This window comes from Peromyscus leucopus, chromosome 3 (genome assembly GCF_004664715.2).
Source record: "Peromyscus leucopus breed LL Stock chromosome 3, UCI_PerLeu_2.1, whole genome shotgun sequence".
NCBI lineage: Eukaryota > Metazoa > Chordata > Mammalia > Rodentia > Cricetidae > Peromyscus > Peromyscus leucopus.
In genome coordinates, this window is record NC_051065.1 from 153,824,239 (window position 1) to 153,846,783 (window position 22,545).

The following is a 22,545-nucleotide window of genomic DNA, read 5'->3' on the forward strand; positions in this document are numbered from 1 at the left end:
CAACACCTGTCTTAAGATATGCTTATTTATTTTCAAATACATGGATTTCTTTGTGATCAATTTCTTTTTTTTTTTTGCTATTTCAAGCTAAATTAATTACATTATACATGTATTTTATGTGATATCAAGTCTTTAAATTTATTTTTAGAATTTTCCCTGTAGTCTACCACATAATTAATTTCTAAAATCATGTGTTCTTTAAAATTATATAAATTCTTCCTTTGTAAATCCAATAGATCTTTTCAATAATAAGTTTATCAGTGTTGTTTTAATCTTCTACAAATCATATGTATTTCAGTACATACAGATCAATGTTTAATGTTATTACCAATCAAGGAGTAAAAAACCCTCCACACAATGAAGTATTGTTTTACATCTATTCCATAAGGAATTATTTTAAAAGTTGGAGTAGACTACAGTTCCACAGTATCTTTATTATAAACTGGGGAAGCCATTTTCCATTACTATGATAAAATACCTGTACAATATGCTTAAATCGTAGAAAAAGGTTTAATTTGGCTCAATAGTTAAAGATTTCAGTTCAAGATCATTTGGTCCCATTGGCTTGTGGCTTGTATTGGGGCAAAATAGTATGGAGGGGAGAGTCCATGGCTGAGGAGGCTACGCATCTCAGGGATGCTGGGAACTGAAGAAAGAGCCCAAGGCTATTACCTCACAATCTTCTTGGAGGTACTAAGCCTTCCTCTAGGCTCCAACTCCTAAAAGCTCTGCCATTGCTCAGTAGTGCTATGGGCAGAGGCCAAGTCTCAGGTGCACGGGTCTGAAGCTGCCTTTGAGATCCAAAAGATAATACTCACTGAGCTGGTATAGTTAAATGTTCATGTGTCTTTTTCCCCTAAATTTCACCTTTTGTGTATCTGTAGGCAATTTTTTCACACTGCAAAGTTTGTAACAGTGCTCTTCGCAGAGAGGCTTATCAACAGAAAAGCACACAAATAAACTCTAGTGTTTACATAATGAAGTCCAAACAGACTGAAGAGATGTGCTATCATGAGCCAAAATAATATTTAATTTTTATAATTAAATATAATAGTAAGCCTGAAAGATTATATGCAACATCATACTACTTAAGTTTAAAAATGTAAATACACAATATAGCTTTAAAAAAAAACTCACAGAGATTCCATAAAACCACAATTGGCCGTCCTTATTCACACCCTCCACCTCAGGGTACATAACTACCAAGTGTACCTTGGAAACCAACAGACTGCTTATATCATCTGGCCCTTATGTCGTACTCTGGGCTCTACAGCTGCTTCCCTTAGGATGCTGAGGAAAGGATGACTGTAGATTAAGTGACATCCTGCAGTGCCCCAGCAATGACAGGAGGGAGGCAGCCAGAGGGCTCAGAGCTTCCTGTTGGCAGGGGCTCCCTGGGGGCAGCGGGGGTGGGGGGGGTGGGGGGGTTAGCATACAGCAAGGCCACTGACTCTGGAAGGGCTTTTGCTTCATTGTGAGAACAGGCTGCTCCTGTCTCTTATATATCATTAACTCACTGTTTTCCTTTCGCTTCTTTATTTCCACCCTGTTGAAGTCAACTTTTTTTTCCTTTCTTTTCTTTTTCTTTTTGCTTGAAAATTCCATCTTCCCTGGTATTTAGGAAGTGTTTGCATTCTGGGTTAGATGTTTTCCACACAAAAGATGTACAAAGACCTTCTGATAAACTTCTAAGCAAAAGAAAGCTTATTCTGAGAACTGGGATTGAAGTCACAGATGCCTGTTAGGGATCAAGAGCGTCACTCCCCTGTGACAAGATAAATGCAAGATGATCTAGGAATTTTAAACATGTCTTTATCTTGTGATATTTTTAAATATGTAAAGCACGTATTATAGACCTCAGGGGATAGGAAATATCATCAACATAGTACTAACTTCAAAATACTTCTCTTGGTTATCAATATATCAAAGACAAAATTTCCCAAGAATATTGAAGCTAAAACCATAGCTTTAAAACCACTTTGTATGCAATATTCATATTCTCAAGCATTCAAGAAGTGTGAATATTCTTGAAAGGACATATTTTGGCACTGTCTCATAAATTAAACCTCAATAAACTTCACAGGACATGCATTGTGCAGTTCATGTTTATTGACCATAATAATTAATTTAGAGCCAAGATCAAATATCTAAACATAGAGACTTTGCACATTTTGAAATTAAAAAAAAATTCTAATAGCAGAATTTCAGTAATAAATTATTACAGAATTGGGAAATTCCTAGACTATCCGATAATAGATACTACATGTCAGCCCTTTGAAATGTGATAAGAGGAATGATTTGAGGAAACATGTTATGCCCTCAAATAGGTGCAAGAGAAAGGAAAAAGGCCCAAAGTCGATTTCTTGTGTCTTGGAACAAATAATCTGATGGAGACACAAGCCAGAAGCAGGAGAGGACAGCGTATTAGGAAAGTATATACTTCCAAAGAGGCTCCTGGACAGCAGAGCTCACACACCCGACCCTAAGACCAGGGCTTTCCGGACACAGGCCGGCTTTGTAAGGACAGCATAGAGAGGGCTTGCTCGGCTCCCCATCTGCACCCCCCCCCCCCCCCGTAGTTCCACATCCACTGAGCATCTTAAGTCTCCATGCACCGCACCGTTAGTGTGGTGGTCATAGCTGTCCTCAGACCCCACCCCCACCCCAGGCACCCTTGCAGCCCCAGCTCCTGGTCGCCTGCTGGTTTCTTTTACATACTAAGTTTAGGGCCTTTATAAAGCATCTCTCACTTTCCGTCCACTCCCCTGCCTCAGGGATCCTTCTCAGCTCACTTCTGGGTTCAGTGTAGCCTCTATACCAAAATAAACATCAAAACAAGAAAAGTTGTGGTTCAGCTTGTCTCATTCATACAGTTTAAAAAAAAAAACAAAAAACAGCAAATTGTATTAAATCTTATAGAAAAAAAGACAATAGTCTGACTTTATACTATGTGTATAATTCACTTATTTATATATTTTATGTTAAAATCCATACTAACAGATTTAATATTACATAATTATTTTAATAGATTGGAGAAATTTCAATATGATATTACACTTTTTTCATTTTTTTCTTCTTTCTGTTTTTGTTAACTTTGAACTCCTGATTCCCCTGCCTCAGCCTCTACAATGCTAAGATTACAGTTGTATGCCACCATACCCAGCCAGCTCAATATATATTCCTTTTCTTCTCTTTTCTCTCTCTTTCTTTATTCCTTTCTTTCTTTCTCTTCCTCTTCTTCCTTTTTTTTTTTTTATTTTCTAGACAGTGTTTCTCTGTGTAGCTTTGTGCCTTTCCTGGAACTCACTCTGTAGCCCAGGCTGGCCTTGAACTCACAGAGATCCACCCAGCTCTGCCTCCCGAGTGCTGGGATTAAAGGCGTGTGCCACCACTACCCAGCTTCTTCCTTTCTTCTTTTTTTTCTTTCTTTCTTCTTTCTCTCCTTCCTTTCTTTTTTTTTTTTTTTTTTTTTTTTGGTATACCTCCCCCCACCCCCTGTGTGTGTGTGTGTGTGTGTGTGTGTGTGTGTGTGTGTGTGTGTGTGTGTGTATCTCTGTAGAAGTCAGAGGTCAACCTCAAGTATTTCCCCAGGTCACTCACCTAGTGTTTCTTGTGCTGATCTTGGCTTCACCATTTAGGCTAGCCTGGCTGGCCAGGGAGTACCAGAGATAGCCTACCTCTACCTCTCTGGTGCTTATATTACAAGCACTAAGCCACTGGAGACAGCTTTGTATATGGGGGTGGGGATCAAATTCAGGTTCTCATGCTTGCACTACACACAGTAGAGCTATCTTCCCAGCCTCTCAATGTGCTTTCTTGACTACTACCTTGAACTAGGAGCATATGGTGCTTTTGTAATGGGACAGAAGCCATCTCAGAAAGTGCTATAGGAAGTGTCAGAGCAAACGAGGAGGAGACAATGGACATCTTCACAGTATACCTGCCTGACAATGTGCTGGGTCCCCTCCATAGTATTACAATCAGTTACGAGGAAAATGATGAAGGAGGAAATAAATCGTGAATTATCTTCAGATGGTGTGATCCTGACAAGAGACAAAGGGAAAGATCAGGTAAATATAAGTTAGAAACACTACACCCAACATATATATATTCTATCCAGTTCAGAGTCTACTAACCTTCATACACGCAGAAATAGAAAGACGAAGAAAGGCTCCCACGTCCTTGTCCACACCTTCCCCATGCTCAGGTTCTCAAGCCCCTCAGCACACTCTATCTAACTCCTCCTCCCAGTTTCTCAAGCTCTCAGGTCCCTGCCCTGCCCTCTCCAGGCTTAGGCTGTTGCTCTTGCCTCACTTTCATGAGGAGCTCGGTCTTGCAGGGCCGGCACAAATGGGTCCTCTTTCAACCTGATGATGCCCCGCCCTCCACACTACTTTGCAGTGACCGCAAAGATGGCTGCCCCATCCCTAGGCAGAAGGCTCCTCCCATCCCCCAGGGGCCATGGGTTTGACCTTCCCTTTTCTGTTCCTCTGAGGAGTTATGACCACAACTGTATTGCAATACAGCAACTATGATAGATTGGTAGAATTATTCATTCACTCTTCCACCCATGATTCATTCTGTCAATCACTCAATAAGTATGTACTGAATTTTTATATAAGCTGTGCCCAAATCTGACAAATAGAAAGATCCCTGGAGAACTCCCTGAAAGTGGACCAGTCTTCAGGACCCTTCTTGAGCTAAACTCCCCCCAACCCTGTGGTCGAGTGACTCCTGAGAAAGAGAGGAGACACACAGCCCTGCAGAGGAGACACACAGCCCAGACTTCGTTTTCATGCCCCTCCTTCTGTCCCAAAATTAGTGAACTGAGGGCCTGGAGGGCCAGGCCTCCTGATGCTTGGGTATCTTTTGATGCTTTTCTGAGGAATTTGTGTGCTTGTGAGAGAGGTCTGGGTTTAATAAAAGCCTGTACAAGAGCCAGACAATCAAAATGTTAGGAGCCCACAAATATGTGGCCTGGCTTCTAAAGTTCTTCCTTGCTTTTAATGTCACCAAGGATTGAGACGTTAGAATGTCCAAGCTGAACATAAGAGAAAGCCACAGTTCAGAGGAGCAAGCCCCTGGCTAGGCATCAGCATGTTCCAACCTCCATGGTTCCCCCAAGTGACCCAGAGCTCCCAAGTTCTCTTGATACATTCCAGAGTAACCGACTAGGACAGGACGTGAGCAGGTACATGTATTCAGTATCACATTCTTAAAGATCTCAAATGTGTTTGATGAACATGGTCCACCTCTATTCATAGACCAACTCCAAGACATGGTGTGTGGGGTACCACCTCTCCATCCGTGCATCTTCCTCGGTGTTTAGTACCTGCATCTTCAACAGCCACGTAGACTGCCACCTTTCTGTAACCACCTCTCAGTCCCCAGGTCTTTTCTGATGCCTTCTCTCCTTTTTTCCTTTTTCTGCATTTCACTTCTTTTTCTAAGAGTTCATTTCCCATTTTAGGAAGCTCTTCTTGTCTGCTGCCTCCCCACCCCTTGTCCTTAAAGGAACAGTCATTCCCTTTAGTGAGATACCGGGCATTTGTTCACTCTAGCTCCCAAACTGGGGCAAATGAGACCCATCCACGCTAGCCAGAAGATCACAAGTGTGGGGCTCAGGAACCATCCAGGAGGGTGTGGTGCTCACAGGACAACTTGCAGACACACTGGAGTTATTAGCAGTGTCTGCATGCAATACTTTGGACAGAAAATGCATCTGTGGATTTGGGTGAGGTTTTCTGTCTGGTGTGCTCTGAAGAATCCATGCTATCTCCTCCAGATAAAATGAAGAGCCCGGCGCCTTCTTGGTTTGGCTGAAGAGTAAACATTTCTTAAGCAGAAACACCAGATGCCATAACACTGCTCATCTCTTTTCCTCTTTCTCTCTCCCCTCCCCCACCTTCATTTCCTTTTCTTCTGCAATATTAAACAGTAATAAAAGCTGGGTGGCGGTGACGCACACCTTTAATCCCAGCACTTGGGAGGCAGAGCCAGGCAGATCTCTGTGAGTTTGAAGCCAACCTGATCTATAGAGCGAGATCTAGGACAGGCACCAAAACTACACAGAGAAACCCTGTCTCGGAAAAAAAAAGAAAAGAAAAGGAAAGGAAATGAAAGAAAAGAAACAGTTAATAAGGAGTCAAGATTGGAGTCATGTACCTGAGACCCCCTCTTTACGTAGATCCTGAACTTTTGAGAAACCAGAGAATAATCACCATTATAATTCTTAGCTCCAAATCTTGCTTCTCATTTTTGGGATAAATCTCTAAACCTAGGTTCATCGTGTATTGAATGAAGATAAATCCTTCTTATGTTGTTGCAGTTGAGTACTGGATAATATAAAAGATGTGTATTGCATTTTAATTGTCTAGTATAATTCATTAAGTGACTTTTCTGAAATTCACTGAATTGATTTGCAGAGCACATTTTCTAAAGGAGTGACCGTGACAGTCCCCTAATCTAGTTGACAGACACTCAACTAATCTAAGTCTGCACACGAGCCCCAGCTGCCCCTTGCCTTGGCTCCTAACAGGACCGGTGTGTCCCTGGCATATCACCGTGATGGGGCAGGAAGAGAAGGCAGAGCCTGGCGGAGGCAGGGAGCACCGCCAAAGCCATCTGATCTGAGAAATAAGAGGCCACAGATGGAGAAATCTGGTTTTAATATTTTGAGCTAAGAAGTTTTAGAAAATAATTTTGGCTGTTTTTTTTTGATGTTATGCCTGAAGGAAAAATAATAATAAAACAAGACTAGAGGAGGGAAGAGGTAACCTGCCAAATGACATTCTTCCCCATTCTTCCCGCTTCTATTCCTAGAAAAGAAAAATTGAAAACTGCAGGCAAAGTGCGGGCAGTGGGCCAGATTTTCTCACTTTGCCGCTTGCTCATCTCTGTGACAGCAGAAGGCAGCATCCCACTGCTCTCTTTAGTCAATGAGCACAGATAACAAGAGACACTTACTCAGTGCTTACTGCAGGCAAGCACCATGCAGGACGCCTGGCCAGAATGACGACCACTGGTCTTTGCAACAATACTGTGAGGTTGCTGTGAACTGGGGGCCCCGAATGCCGCTTGTGTGGAAGAAGCAGGATGTGGGTGGGTGTCTCAGTTCTGCACACACACCATTGACTGTGACGCTGTCGTTCTGATTTGGAAATTCCTGAACGAGCTTAAATCCACGATTCAAGATTTCACACTGTGTGACTGGGAAGTTAACTGTAGTAGACAGCTTTCCCATAGCTGTAACAAATACCTGAAATAAGCAACCTTGGAAGGGGAAAGTTGTTGTTTTTTTTCATCTCAGTTCTAGAGAGTTCAGTTCCTGATCGGACCTCGTGGCTTTGGGTCTATGATGGAGTAATGCGGTAAGGGCCTGTGCTGGAGTAAAACCATCTACCTCGGGGTGAAAGGGAAGGAGAGGAACAGAAATTGGTCATGACCTTGTACTCCCTTCCGATGCTGTGGCTCCCACAACCAAGCCCCATCTCTTAGATTTCCCACATCTGTCAGTAGCGGCAAGCTGGGGACTAAGCCCTTCACACATGGCCCTCCGGGGACACTCTACCACACCCAAGCTGGAGCACTAGTGTACACCTTTCTCTGAAGATCATGTTTTCAAAGAAGAAAAGTCAGGTTATGTTAGAGATTCACCGTCTTCTTTCTCTTGAATATCACTTGTGGACCTGAAGCGTCGCACGGCGCTCTTACTGGGTTTAGAGGAATCGAAGGGGAACTGGTTTGGGAATCTGATTTAGTAATTACCCAGTCTCACTGGAATAGGAAAGGGCAGGACGAAAGCCTCTTTGAAAACATCACTGACCAGCCAGCTGCCTACCTGGCCTGGTGATTGTTCAGGCTGGGAGAGAAGCCGCAGTTCTTATGGATCTCAGTAATTCCCTTGGTGGTTGGGACTCATGGAAGCTCTCCACCAATCCCCACTGAGTACCACGCAGATTGCTGTCCTGCCTCCTAGCAGGTCTTGCCTCATATGTGCCAAGAGCAGGACTCTTCTCTTTTCCCACACTTGACTCTGAGCCAGTTCTGTGCCCTGTGGGTCCAACACCTTTCATTAAGTGATAAGATTTCCTCGGTGTCCCCTCTTGTTCATTTCTGTGAGCTGAATTTGGGACCTTCTGATAGTCTACTGGGCAGTAGTTAACTGTGCTCTCGTAAGTCAGCAATAAACTTAAAATATTTCATGACAGTTGATAGCACTTTTTTTTAACTTTCTTTTTCTTCATTAGGATTTTGTGGTTAGTCTCAGTGTTTAGTGTTTCTGGACAAAGTTTAGACTAGATTTGTCAATTATAGCCTCCACCCAATAATAAAAACTAAGATTGTCTTTTGTCTCACAGTTGTCCTAGTCGGGTTTACCGTTGCTATGATGAAACACCATGACCAAAGCACCTTGGGGAGGACAGGTTTATTTGACTTATGCTTCCACAGCACTGTTCATCACTTGTAGAGAGCTGCCATTCAAAGATGGCGCTGACTTCCTGGCAGCCTAGTTGTAAACAACTCCATATATGGCTATGCTCTCAGGACTACGGTGTCCTGTGATCCATGCATGCGCGAGTATGGTAATCGACCTTATGTCCTCAGCCTATCCCGTGGCTCCCCGTGCTTGCATTCTGGCGGGACCCAATCACAGTATGGCACGTTTGCCTGATTCCCTTTATAAGCAGCTGCATTTTAGTCCTCGGGGGGCCCCTCACCTCCTGCTCTCCCTTAATCAAGAGGCGCTCCAATAAAGTGTGATCTGAGAAGAATCCTCGAGTGGTGGTTGTCTTTCCTCGCTGGTCGAGGAGCTCGCTGCAATCACTGAAGGAGGTCAGGACAGGAATGCAAACAGGACAGGAACCTGGAGGCAGGAGCTGATGCAGAGGCCATGGAGGGGTGCTGCTTACTGGCTTGCTCATCCTCAGCCTGCTTTCTTATAGAACCCAGGACCACCAGCCCAGGAATGGCACCACCCACAATGGGCTGGGCCCTCCCCATCAATCACTAAGAAAGTGTCCTGTAGCCAGATCTTATGGAGGCATTTTCCCAATCCAAGTTCCCTCCTTTCAGATGACTCTAGCTTGTATCAAGTTGACATAAAACTAATCAGCCCCAAAATGAACAGTATATATCCTTCTATTTTTATTAATTTAATGGCATCAAATAATCTTTGTTTTCTTGTCTTCTGCCTTACACTGTTTAAATTTATTCCTAAACACTTCATTTTCATGTTATTGTAATATTTTTAAATTTAATTTTACACTTCAGTTGTTGCTTCATAGATTGTTGATTCCTGTACTTTAATCTTTACCTCCAAAGATCATATGAAAATCGTGTACTAATTCTAAAAGATTTGTTCTCTAAATTCTCTTGAGTTTTCTAGGGGAAAAAAAAATCACATAACCTGCAAATAAAAATACTTTTCTTTGTCCATTTTTATCCTTGCCTCTGCTTTGCACTGCCTTCATAGAGTGTTGAAGAAAGGGGTGACCTGGGCTACTTCTTCCCAACTGCAGAGTATTTGCTAATGTAAACTTAGGTTTTTATTTTGTTTTGTTTTGTTTTTGCAAATAAGCAAAGGAATTCCCAACTATCTTTAACTTTATAGGAATCTTTATTATTAACAAACATTAGGTTGGACTCATACCTTTTTTTGCTGCTATCAAGGAGATCAAATCATTTCTTTGTGTTTTAGTCAGGGTTCTCCAGAAGAACAGAACCATAGGGAGATAAATGCATACCTGCATGAGCACGCACATTCACGCGCACACACAGACACACACACACACACACACATGTATGTATGTATGTATGTATGTATATAAACTTATTGAGCTTTAGTGAGAATAGTAACAACAGCAGAATCACACCTGAGATGTTGAGGACCCTGTAGTCACTCAGTCCTTGACCTTGACAGTCCAGAGTAATCCAGAATACCCATTTCTCATTGAAGGACAACTGCTTTAGTAGTTACTCAGTTCACAAGGCAAGGTGCCTCAGTAGTTCCAACATAGCACCAGAAGCCTCGAAAGTTCCTGGAGAGCCACTGGTCCCTGGTCCAGGGTGAAAGTTTGAAAAAGCTGGTTCTGGTATCAGTGATGAAAGAAGCAGGCCCAGCCACAGGACAGAGGAGCTCTATGCTAGGAGGGAGGCCCAGGAAGCAAGGGCAAGAATAGTTTTCCCTTTAACATACCCCTTTTTATGTCTGCTACCAGAAGATGCTGCCCACAATTGGAGTGTTTCCACGCTTCCATCATGGAGTGAATACTCATTTGGGTTGTCAGCCTCCCAAGTGCGAGACAGCATTGTGAGACTTTTCTGACTTCAGATACACCAGCCTTTAAAGCCCAGAAGCTACTGTGTTCCCAGTCTCTCTGGTATCATTCAGCTGTTGTTGTTGTTGTTGTGTTGTTGTTATTTTCCAGGCCCGACCATTTGTTTGCATCATATGTGTGTGTGTGTGTGTGTGTGTGTGTGTGTGTGTGTGTATCATGTATGTATATATATATGCACACACATCACACACACACACACACACACACACACACACACACACACACACACACCCTTATGGACCTACTTTTGACTAGACCCAGAGTTAGATGTAGAAGCTCTCATTGAGGATAGTCTACATCCCTTGACAATCTGTTTCTGGTGTTTTCTTTGGCTTCCTTCATTCTCTTGGCCAAAAGTTTAGCACACTCTGCAGCCTCCTCCTTGTTTTCTCAGTGTGTTGTTTCTTCAGAGCTATACAGCAGTGTTTATGTTGCAGGACACGTGGAGTAACAAGAGGCTACATCCTGGGTCCTTTGGTCCTGGCTTCTTACCTTGTTTTGTTCAAGGGATTTGTGACAACATGTTGGTGGACCTCGTCTTCTTTAGAGAGACTGAAAAGCTTTTGGATTCTGCTATTTCTTTGGGGCTCCAACGGTAGAGCTGCAGCAGTATCTGTCAGTCCAGAAACATCCTTCTCTTCTTTTCAAAAATAATCAAGTTGAAAACACTCAGCGTTTCATCCACAGTGCATCCCTGAACAGACTCACACTTCCTCTCTCCACTTCTCCTTGGTCAGTAAAAAGGATACCAGTTACTCAACACCGGGCACACTCTGCCATGGGTCAAGACAGCTACTCCATGGGGTAACCTCGTTTGTTGTTCCCACCACTGATTGGGACCACACAATCCTTCCACTCTTCACTCACAGCATCAGCAGCCATTTCTGTGGCCTGGGCTTCTCATAGAAAGTACAAAGTGTGTGTTCATTGTCCACTTCAGTGAGTGTCTGGCAGCCACTGGCTGGGAAGGAGACATTCGGCATCATCTTTACTGTCTAGGAGGCACCATGAGTAAGAGCTGCCATCGCTATTCTAAGGTAAGCTGACATCCATTGATCCTGTCCCTCTTGAGAACACTGATTGATACAGATGCCCAGTGAAGTCAAGCATCCCCGTGTGCTGTTTTCTAGGCATGCCTCTTTCTTAACAGGCCAGTTTACTTCTCCTATCCATCTTACATTTAGATGCTTTGCTGTCTTATTATTGTGTTTTTAAAGGCACTCTTGAACTCATGGTAACTGTGAGTGTCCTGTCAACACTGTCATGGACTCAGGAGGGACTCATGTGGCCTTAGACATTATACTCAGATTTATATACAGATACCAGTTGACGGTGCTGGGAGGCATTTTCTTCAGCAGTGTAACCATTGGTAAGATGCAAATATCCCTGTCAATAGCCTTAATGGAATTCACTAACACTTCAAGATACACGTAGTTTATAAATATTTTCGCCCGTATGTGGCTCTCCCACAGAGCTGAGTGTTTTGGTTTTAGCAAGTTCCAACCTGGGTTGTCTTTTATGGGCCATTCTTTGATATTAGGTCTGCAAACTTGCCACAAAACTCCTATGAAACTGCTAGAAGAAAAGGTAGGGATTGGGGGTACGCCTCAACTCATAGGCATAAGCAAGGACTTTCTGACCAGGAATCTGGGTGCACAGAGCAACCACTGGCGTTTTGGGGCTCACAAAGTTACAAGCCTCTGGAGAGCAACAAGAAAACCTGATAACAGAGTGAACAGGCAGCCCACAATTTGGGAGGAAAACCTTTGCCAGCTGTATCAGCAACAGATTAGTGTCTGGAGCATACAAAAAGCTAAGTATCAGTAGAACAAGCAACCCAATTAAAAACAGACTAGGGAACTAAACAAAAAGCTCTGAGAACAAGAAATATAAATGACTAGTAAACACGTAAAAATGTGTTCAACATCAGGTTATGTTTAGAAATATATATGTGTATATATATATGTATATATATATATATACATGCATGCAATAACAATTAGTAAAATAATGATAAAGAAGCCATGAATTTGAAGGAGAATTTGAAGGTATATGGGAGGTTTGGGAGGGAGGGAAGGGAAGGGAGAATTGTTGTAATTAAATTATAAGTGTTCAACATCTTTAGCTGGCAGAAAACGCAGATTAAAACTAATCCCATCTCACCCCAGTCAGCACGGCTGTGATCAGAACCGTCAGTAACAATAAACGCTGGCATAGATGTGAGGAGAGGGGAAGCCCTTCCATACTGCTGGAGTGAACGGAAACTCACGCAACCACTTTGGAAATTTGCCTGGAGATTTCTTAAAAAACTAGAAACGGAACTGCTGTATGACCAGATGTACCGCTCCTGCCTCATACACAAAGGATTTTCTATCCTGCTACAGAGATACTTAAGCATTCATGCTCATTGCTGTTCTACTCATGGTATCTAGGAAGTGGAATCAACCTACATTCCCATCAGCCTATCAATAGACAAGGAAACTGTGGTACCTACCTATACACAGTGGAATACTACTCAGCTGTAAGGGAACATGAAATCACAAAATTTGCAGGTAAATGGATATTACCGGAAAATATTACATGGAGTGAAGTCACCAACACCCAGAAAGACAAATTCCATGTGTTCTCTCTCCTTTGTGGATTCGAGCTTCAAATGTACTGCTTTGTGTGTTTAACCTGGACTACCTGTGGAGCCGGCTGGAAACTGGAAATGGGGATGAACGCACTGATGGAGAAGAGATGGTGATATTTAGATACAATGAAAGCAGAGGGGAGGATACTGGGGACAGAAAAGTTCAAGCTTGGGAGAGGGTGGGGTGGGGAAACGAGGTGGGGAAATCAGGTGGTGGGAGTCTTCACCAAAATGGAAGTCTCACCAAGTTATAGGGCAACTTACAGTCTTCAAACCCAAGACAGATGAAACAGAGGGGCTAAAATACAAATGATATAAAACGAGACAGGGAAGGAGTTCTCGGGGTGAAGGGCTTGAGTGAGGGTAGTGGGAAGAGGAGAGAGGAGGAGATGGATTAGCAAAAACTGAAACCTCAGTGGCGGGCACAGGATGTTACTGGTCGGGGAGGCCCCAGACACAGGCCACATTCCTTCTGGGTGCTCCCCATAACTAGATGGTCAGCTCCTGCTGCTGAACACACCACTCATTTTGGATGCAGAATGTATCCTCGAACCCAACAAGAAATGCTTCCCTGCTGACTGGCGTACCCAGTGCCAGAAGGTTCTATACAGGCTGGGAATTGGGGGTGGGGTTCAGTATCTATACCAGCACTGTGCCCTGCATGCCTGGCAGGACAGCTCACTGGGACAACAGTGGTGTGATGGCTATGGGGACAGTCTCTTTCTGATCGTATATGAGGAATTTCCTCCCAGGAGGAATTCCATGGCTGTCCTGTTAGCCTGGTGGAAAGACCATGCATGAGGAAGTCACAGACCCTTGTCAGAGAGAAAGGATCTCCTGTCGTCTTTGTGTTAAATTATCTTGCTGTCAAACTGCCTGCTAAATACTTGTATTTGTTGCCCTAGATTTGAGCTGCTCACAACTTGGGTCAGCGCAGTTCTAGTAGTGGTGAAAGACTCATAACCAGTAAAAAGCTGGGTATGCATAACTGTGAGTGCTCAGCTGTGCAGAGGTCATCCACATCAACCTCTCCACCTTCTACTTTCATTGGTGTGTGTGCACATGTATATGGTGCACATGTGTTGTGTGTGTGGTGTGTGTGTGTGTGTGTGTGTGTGTGTGTGTGTGTGTGTGTGTGTTGCAGTGAATTTCATTAAGCCTAGCTATAGGGCTACATGCATCTTACTATGGCTACACTGCTGAAGAACATGTCTCCTACCACCATCAATATTATCCATACATAAGGCTGCATATAAATGTCTGAGGCCCCATGAGTCCCTCCTCATTCTGTGACAGTATAGACAGGCCTAATCTTGAGGTGGTCTTGTAGAGGAACTCACAATCATTGAATTCAAGAGTGCCTGGATGTCAGCATTCCCACCCTCCCTGCCCCAGCTTCCCCCAGTCCTCATGCTCTTTCCAGCCCTGACAGGGATGATTAGATGTCTGTTATGTCTGTCTGTCTGTCTGTCCAGCAGTTGTTTATTCTCTGTACCTTGACCAGTTACAATCTATACAGATACCTTTAACCATTCTAATAGGAGGCTCTCGGTCCAAAGCTGACACCAGCACTATTATTTGGGCATAAACATAGTTATTTGGGAAGTGATTTAAGAAGCACTTCATGGCTACTTAGCAAAGCAACAGGAATAGGTTCCATCCCTCTCCCAGGGCCTGTTATCTTTTGCCCAGGCTTGTGGTATCATAAGTATTCTCTCCTCTGGGCATCAGGTCCAATCAGGAAGCAGTGGGTTATCCCCAGGGCAGATTGGTCACAAGTGCACCTGTGGGCTCGTCTTTCAGGGGCAGTCAGTATTGTTGCACATGGTGTACACAACTGAACAAGACTGTTGACAACTACTATCCCCTCACAGCTTGCAAAACACCTCCTAGTACTATGATTCAGCAGGGAAGATGTTTCCAGCCCAGTTCAAGCTTGACTTCACTGTGTCCTATGACCACAGCATGGGATGCCATCAGCTCTAGTTCCGGTGGGCAACCGCCAGCAGTTGTTTTAAACGTTTATTTTTCAGTTCTCTTCCCATCCATTGACTCTCAAATAGTCTTATGTATTCATTGTTCTATTCATCAAAGCAACACACCAGTTGCCTAGAACCACGCTAGTGGTTTGTCTTGGGTTTCTTTTGTGTGATATACTCCATGGCCATAAGCAAGGAAAGGGGTTATTTGGCTCACATATTCCAGGCTGTAGTCCACTAAGGAAAGCCAAGGCAGGACCCTGGAGGCAGGAGCTGACGCAGAGGCCATGGAGGGGTGCTGCTTACTGGTTTGTTCCTCATGGCTTGCCCTGCCTGCTTTCCTATAGAACCCAGGACCACCAGCCCAGGAGTAGCACATTCCACAGTGAGATGGGCCCTCCCATGTTTGAAATTATAGCATAATTAGACTACTTCTCCCTTCCCTTCCCTCCCTCCATGCACTTCCATGCATCCCTCCCTGTTCATTCTCATTCATAACCTCTTTCTCTTTCTTTAATTGCTTACACACACACACACACACACACACACACACACACACACACACACGCTCCTAAATACTTAAATACAACATGGTCAGTCCATATAATGTTACCTGTATGTATCTGATCCCAGATGATCACTTGGCATTGGGTGAGCAATTAGGATCTCTTCCCTGGGGAAACGGCACATGGACAGAGTAAGTGCCCTTGGCGTATCAAAGCCCAGGGGCCTCTTCAGGCATAAACTTTCTCACTTATTACTTGAGGGATGTGAACTAGGGGCACAAGCCACTTTCTGTTCTCACAGCCTCTGGAAGGCTCCCTCCATGGCTGCAGACTGGTTCCCAGCATGACAGACGGCAGCTCACAGAGAAGGGGTGTGTGACTGCTTCCCTTAAAGCCTGCCACTCCGGCACCGTCAGGAACCTCTTCTGTGCCTACACCCCCAAAGCCCCCGTGATATCTTCTGTTTCAAAAGTACCAGATCAATCGTGTGATGAGAGAAATCTGCCAAATATTTGACCTTTTAGACAGAGGGAAATGAAGGAGGATCCTTGGGCATTACTGAAGGGACGGACAGTCTGGAGCCAGGATGAAGGAGACAAACAGGCAGACTCAAGAGAACTTCCGCTGGGAGCCTATGAAAATAGTCCAGGGCTGTCATGTCAGTCACTTTCCAGGCCTTTCACCATCAATCCTCTGACTGAGACACCACAGTCCATGTTAAAACAAACAGCTCCGTGACCAGGTATCATTAACCCCCAAGACAATCAGAGCAGCTACCGCTGAGTTAATTGATTCCAGGGATCCGATCCTCCCACCCTCCTCCTCAGGCCTTGATGGCCACAGCCCTGGGAGACAGGGAAAGGCCTTTCCTTTGGGCACTGTGTGAATCTGGAGGACCCCCTTCCCCACCAGGTCCCTTTTTACATCATCACCTCCCCGATTTCCCCCCACCCCCGCTTTTCTCCCCACTTCAAGTGCATTGTACTGTGGCCAAGTCCAGCTGCTCCCTTCCAGACGCTGCTCCTGCTCCATGCCTCTGTGTCCCCTCTTCTCTCCTCTCTCTGTCTCATAATGAATCTTTGCATCTCTTTCCCATATCCTCCCCAGGTTTCCATCCATTTCCTCCACAGCCCCTTTTCCTGGTCTGTGCTCTTCTTACACGTTATTCATCATGGCTATTTTGTGCAGAGGCCCCCTGTTGGCTCATTCTTCTCTCTTCCCAGACAGGAGCTTGTCTAGGGCATGAACCACCCTGTTGTCTCTCCCCCGCACACAGGGTAGACCAGAACACTACACTTCCAGTGGCAGATATTTGCTGGGTGGGATGATTCTTATTTAACCCTTGAACCTGGGAAATGGCTCCTCAAATACATACATGGCATTTGGAAAAGACCAGGCAACTGAGCTGTTGTGATCTGCCACTGATTCAGCTGTAAATTCTTTGGTCTCTGCCAACTAGGGATGCAAGCTCAGAAGTCTATCTCAGGATGCAGAGATGCTCCTGGTGTTGGCCATGCGGAGACTACCGGGCTCCTTCCTACCACCTCAGCTCAATGTTGCTTCAAACAGAAAGACACACATGTGATTGCCTGGGGAGGCAGCTGGGCCAGGACATGTAGCTGGGTTCCTCTGGAGAAAACCCTCAGGCTTTCTAGGGAGGCAGGCTAAGGAGCAAAGAGCCCAAGTATAGTCCCTGCTCAGCCACCCCAGGGAGGGTGGGTAGATGACCTGGGTCATGGAGTTGTCAGAAGGGGAGATGGATAAAGCATCCTCACGCAAGTTGCTGGGCTCCAGCCTCATCAGCTGCAGCAGCACACAGGCCTGCAAACTTGAATTCTGAGGCGCTAACCTGAATGACTGTATGTTTACAGCAAACACAGCTTTTAACCTTGGTCCACTTATTCTAAGATGTCTTTTTCGTTACTGGACAAAGAGCAGAGCCATATAAACTCCCTCCACACCATAGTCTAGCCTAGCAAAAGCTGGTGGGTGGAGGCTCTGTCTCCAGCATAGAAACCGCAGAGTCCCCTGGGCCAAAGTCTTCAGCCTGGCTGGAGTCCTCAGAGCTGAAGCCATTTTGTTTTCGTTTTAAAAATAGAGATTTCCTGTCCTTTTGAAGGCTAATCCAAGCATCCTGGATTTCTTATGGCCTTACACAAAAGACAGAACATTCATCAAAATTTCCAAGGTTCCCAGGCTGTTTCACTATAGACATCGACGCCTGAGCTTAGCCTTGAAGGAATGCATATTAGAAAATAAATTGCAATTTCAAACTACTAAATTAAAAAAGCAACAATAGCTTTAAGTCCTAATTTGGAAAAAGTATGTTGAACACAGCAGTGTTGATCCTGATGCAGTCTTTATCTTTCTTTTTCTCTAAAACCAAAATGGTTAAGGAACTCTTTGTCTATTCTAGCCTCAAATGTGAAATAAAGTTTCAATCAACAAACGTTTATGAAACACCTACCCTAGGCGAGGCCTTCTGTCAGATTCTGGGGGGTTAAGATATGGTCAAGAATCTCATAGATATCCCATGTAGGGATGAGGATTCAATGGTCGCTTATTCTCGGAACCATGACCATTTATGAGTCTTTGTATTCACAGTTGTCCACCAGCAACAGAAGTTTCTGTGACTCAGGCTGAGGGCAGCACTCATCTGTGGATGTAAACATAAATATGTATAGGAAATCTTGACAGCATGTTTGCCAAACCAACAGTACTACACCCCACCCTGGGCCTATGATCTCCCCACCCAGCTAAGAGCTTTTGACGAGGATTACAGTGCCAAGCATGAATTCCTCTTGCAGAACAGACCTCAGATCTAACACAAAGTAGTGGTTAACTCCTATAACTATTATGACACTAATGGACCAGTGGGCACATCTCACCTAGTAGGTTGGTATTATAGTTTGTATTTGTATCAGTCACTTTTCTATTGCTATAAGGGATAGCATGACCAAGGCGACTTATGGAAGGGAGGCTTTATTTGGGGCTTACATTTCCAGAGGGATGGGAGCCCATCACTATCATGGCAGGGAGCATGGTAGGAGGCAGGCAGACATGGTGATGGAGCAGCAGCTGAGAGCTTACATCTTAATCCACAAGAACAAAGCACAGAGGGGGCATTGAGAATCACATGGGTCTTTTGAAACCACAAAGCTCATTCCCGGTGATGCATCTCTTCCAGCAAGGCCACACCTCCTAATCCTTTCCAAACCATTCCACCAGCTGGGGACCAAGTAGTCAAGTGTATGAGCCAACAGGGGACATTCCATTCAAAGTACCACAGTATCACAGCAGGGCTGATCATTGACTCCCCCGCCCCATCTCCCCAGTGGCCCACAAAGTATCATCTGGCACTGTGAAAGCTAGTCAGCATGAAGGAAGCTTCCAGATCAGTTCCAGCTTTATTTCTCATCGCTGTACAAGCCAAGTGTGTGGTGTCTTTAACAATAGCTTCACCTAGTCATGGCAGGCAACTAGGGACAATGGTGAAGCCTGTATTGATGGGAGGCGCCCCTGAACAGCAATTCACATGGGAATTGTGTGTGTGTGTGTGTGTGTGTGTGTGTGAATGAAATTATGAAAGGATTTTAAAAAGATAGTCTCATAGACTAGCACAGAGTGAAGCATTCTGAGAGTGTTAAAAGTAGAGAATGGCATCTCAGGGCAAATAAACATCCTAGACCAGTGGTTCTCAACCTTCCTAAGGCTGCCACCCTTTAACACAGTGCCTCATGTTGTAGTGACCCCGACCATAAAGTTATTATTTTTGCTACTTAGTAACTGTAATTTTGCTACTGTTATGAATCATAATGTAAATGTCTGTGTTTCTCTGATAGTCTGAGGCAGCCCCTATTGAAGGGTTGTTTGACCCCCAAAGGGGTCATGACCTACAGGTTGAGAAACTATCCTAGACAATGCAGGGAAATGTGGAATTGCAAGTGTTCTCAGAGAAGGCTGAACAGATGGAGAAAAGGGATGACAGTATGAACAAAATTGCACCATTGGGAAGAGCGAGTTATAAAGCGTGGTGGTTTGATTAGGAATGGCCCACACATGCTCTGTAGATTTGAATGCTTGGTCACTAGGGAGTGGCACTATTAGGAGGTGTGGCATTGTTGGAGTGGGCGTGGTCTTGTTAGAGGAAATGTGTCACTGAGGGGCAGGCTTTGGGGTTTAAAATGTTAAAGCCAGGCCCAGCGGCTCATTCTCTCTTCCTGTTGCCTGTTGATTTGTATGTAGAGAGAATTCTCAGTTACCTCTCCAGCACCATGTCTGCCTGAGTGCTGCCATGCTTCCAGCCATGATGATAATGGACTGAACCTCTCAACAGTCAGCCAGGCCCAATTAAACATCCTTCATAAGAGCTGCTATGGTCACAGTGTCTCTTCACAGCAACAGGACATTAAAACAGAAAGTGTTGAAAATTCCTGACCAACGTGTCAGGGGTGGATGTTCTGGGCAGTGGAGAGAAAAACAGATTTTAATTGATAACACATTTCACTTGATTTAGACAGATCTTGCAGCTGTGTAAGTGATGGGAAAGGAAATGTCAGTCACAGAGGACCGGTCCGCTCTGGGCTAAACACATGAGCATCATAACACATGGGGATAAAGGCAAGAAACATGTAGGGATAAGGGATGGAGTCAGCAACTTCTAAGGTTGCTTTTGGATGGTGACGTTTATTTCTGCAGCAATATCAGATGATGCCAACATTCACAGTATTTCCTGTACACCAAGTGCAATGTCAAGCATTGTATATATGCAGACTCACTTTACAGCTAGGTACTGTGCTTATTACTTTTTCACAGTTGGAGAAAGTGAGGCACAGAGAGATATGCCAATCAGATGGGTTCATACAGTAAGTGGTAGACCAGGACTCAAACCTTGAGCAGCTATGGGAGCTGCAGTGTGGCCATCATGCATGCAATGGAACTTGCTGATGCAAGCTGAGGAGGAAAATGTGAATTCAGCATTGGATAAGGGAGACAAGACTGAGTGCCTGTTCACCCAGGAAGATAAGCTTTACACTGGGCCCAGGAAATGCCCCAGAGCCCCCATGTGTGCAGAGATGCCTCCAAACAGGAGCCCGATGGTCACCAGAGAAGCTGCACAGTAAGGTCGAGTCAAGCTAGCCCAGTCTGCACGCAGACTCTGATGGGACTAGCAGGGTCAAATCCCTTCATTGCTAGACTGTTTTTCTTGCCTGTGTAGTATGGTTTGAATGTGAAATGCTCCCAAAGGCACATGTGTGCAAACCTAGGCTCACAGCAGGAGAGACTATCTTAGGAGCTTCTTTCTGGCCACTCTAGATGGTAGAGGCTAGCTAGAGGAAGTAGGCTCCTGGGAATGGCTCCTCGGGATATCTGTCCCTGCACCCTTCCTGGCCTCTGCTTCCTCACTGCTGGAAGCTAAGCAGTGTGTTCTTCCTTCCCCACAATGAAGGACTGAAATCTCTGAAAGCATGAGTTAAACTAAATCTTGTGTCTTTCAAAGTGTTCTTGATGTAGTTTTGTTATGGTGATTATAAAAGTGACTGATCCACACAGTGGGAACGCCATGTGCCACTCACCAGATTGAATGAGATGACTTGAAGAAGGCTCCAGGTCTAGGTCCTGGTACCGAATATAGCTTGATAAATAATCCCCTTTCTTCTTAGACTCTGCCCATGCTTAATGTTGTATTTCAAAGGTGATGAGAGAAACCTCACTATTCTATGTGACTTCTCTATGGTTAAGAGAAAGGCATCATAATTACCTGCTCAAAACCCAGAGAAAGTGAGAATATAGTTTAGAAGCAACTTAATGCTTACAAGTGGCCTGTTGGGTAACTAATGCCCTCCTGGCATTACCATTAACCCCTGGTATTAACAGATAATAGCTATCTATAAAGGAGATAGAAAGGATGCTAAGAGGTGAGTGGTACCCCAGAAACAGCTGCTCACCAGATAAGTGCGGAGCAACTAGCAGCAGTTAATGCCCTCCCTTTCCAGTGTGGGCTATGCAAAGGGAAGATCATGTCGATGCTGTTAGCACAATGGGTGCTTTCAGATGAAGATGGGCATATCAGTCCAAAGTACTGTCGCTCAGACATTGCAGACACCGTAGGCAGAAACAGCCACACTTCTTAAGTCCCATGGGTCATATATAGAGGAATTTGAATGCAAAATTGAAACTGAGTGGAATAAATGGTATTCAAAAATCTAGAAGAAATGTCAAGCTCAAAGTACTTCCCACTAAATACAGCAACACTCAGGGTTCCTACAGGAAGCCAAGGGAAGGTAGAAAACCCAGCAACAAACAGGGTTCCTGCAGGAAGCTAAGGGAAGGTAGAAAACCCAGCAACAAACAGGGTTCCTGCAGGAAGCCAAGGGAAGGTAGAAAACCCAAGCATCTCAGTGGGAATTAGTTGGGTGACAGGTGGAGCCAGGTCTTGACCTGGTGCCCCCTCTGCTGCCCTGGACACATCCCGCCCGTCAGGCCAGGTCTGCCTTCCCCTAATGACAGGCTCTGGGACTCTCTGTGGCCAAAGCCTTTGTGAAGAGCTAATCAGCCCCAGGCTACCCTTCTGAGCTGCATTTTGGCTGGCAGAGAGTTCAAAACAGGTGTGGTGTTCCGCTTTGGCTGGAAATTGCCTTTCAAGTGTCTGTAGGGAAACAATGGAGGAACACCTGCAGCTTTGAGTGGCAATCTATTAGAACCTTCTGGGAAGCACTTTGGAGAGACTTTTCATTCCTAGGAAGCTGCAGTGCTGTGTCCTTTTTTTTAACACGCGATGCGGGAGAATTCGATGACTCCTTCCCTGTCTGTTATGAGTACTTGCAGAACAATGAGTGTGGTCAATGACTCTTTGCTAACTTTCTTACATTCCTCATTGGAAGACACACTTGTTTTTGTGACTACTGTGTTCATGAGGTTTTGCTGTTTAATCTGGTTCTCACAGCCCAGGTACACCCTCACCAGTTGAGGGGAATCTTCCTGAAGCTTGCTGTCTTGGAATGGCCATATCCTCGGCTGTTTAATAACATTTTGTTCAAGCCACTGTGCAGCACTGACATCTGTAATGATTGGCAATTAATGTGGCT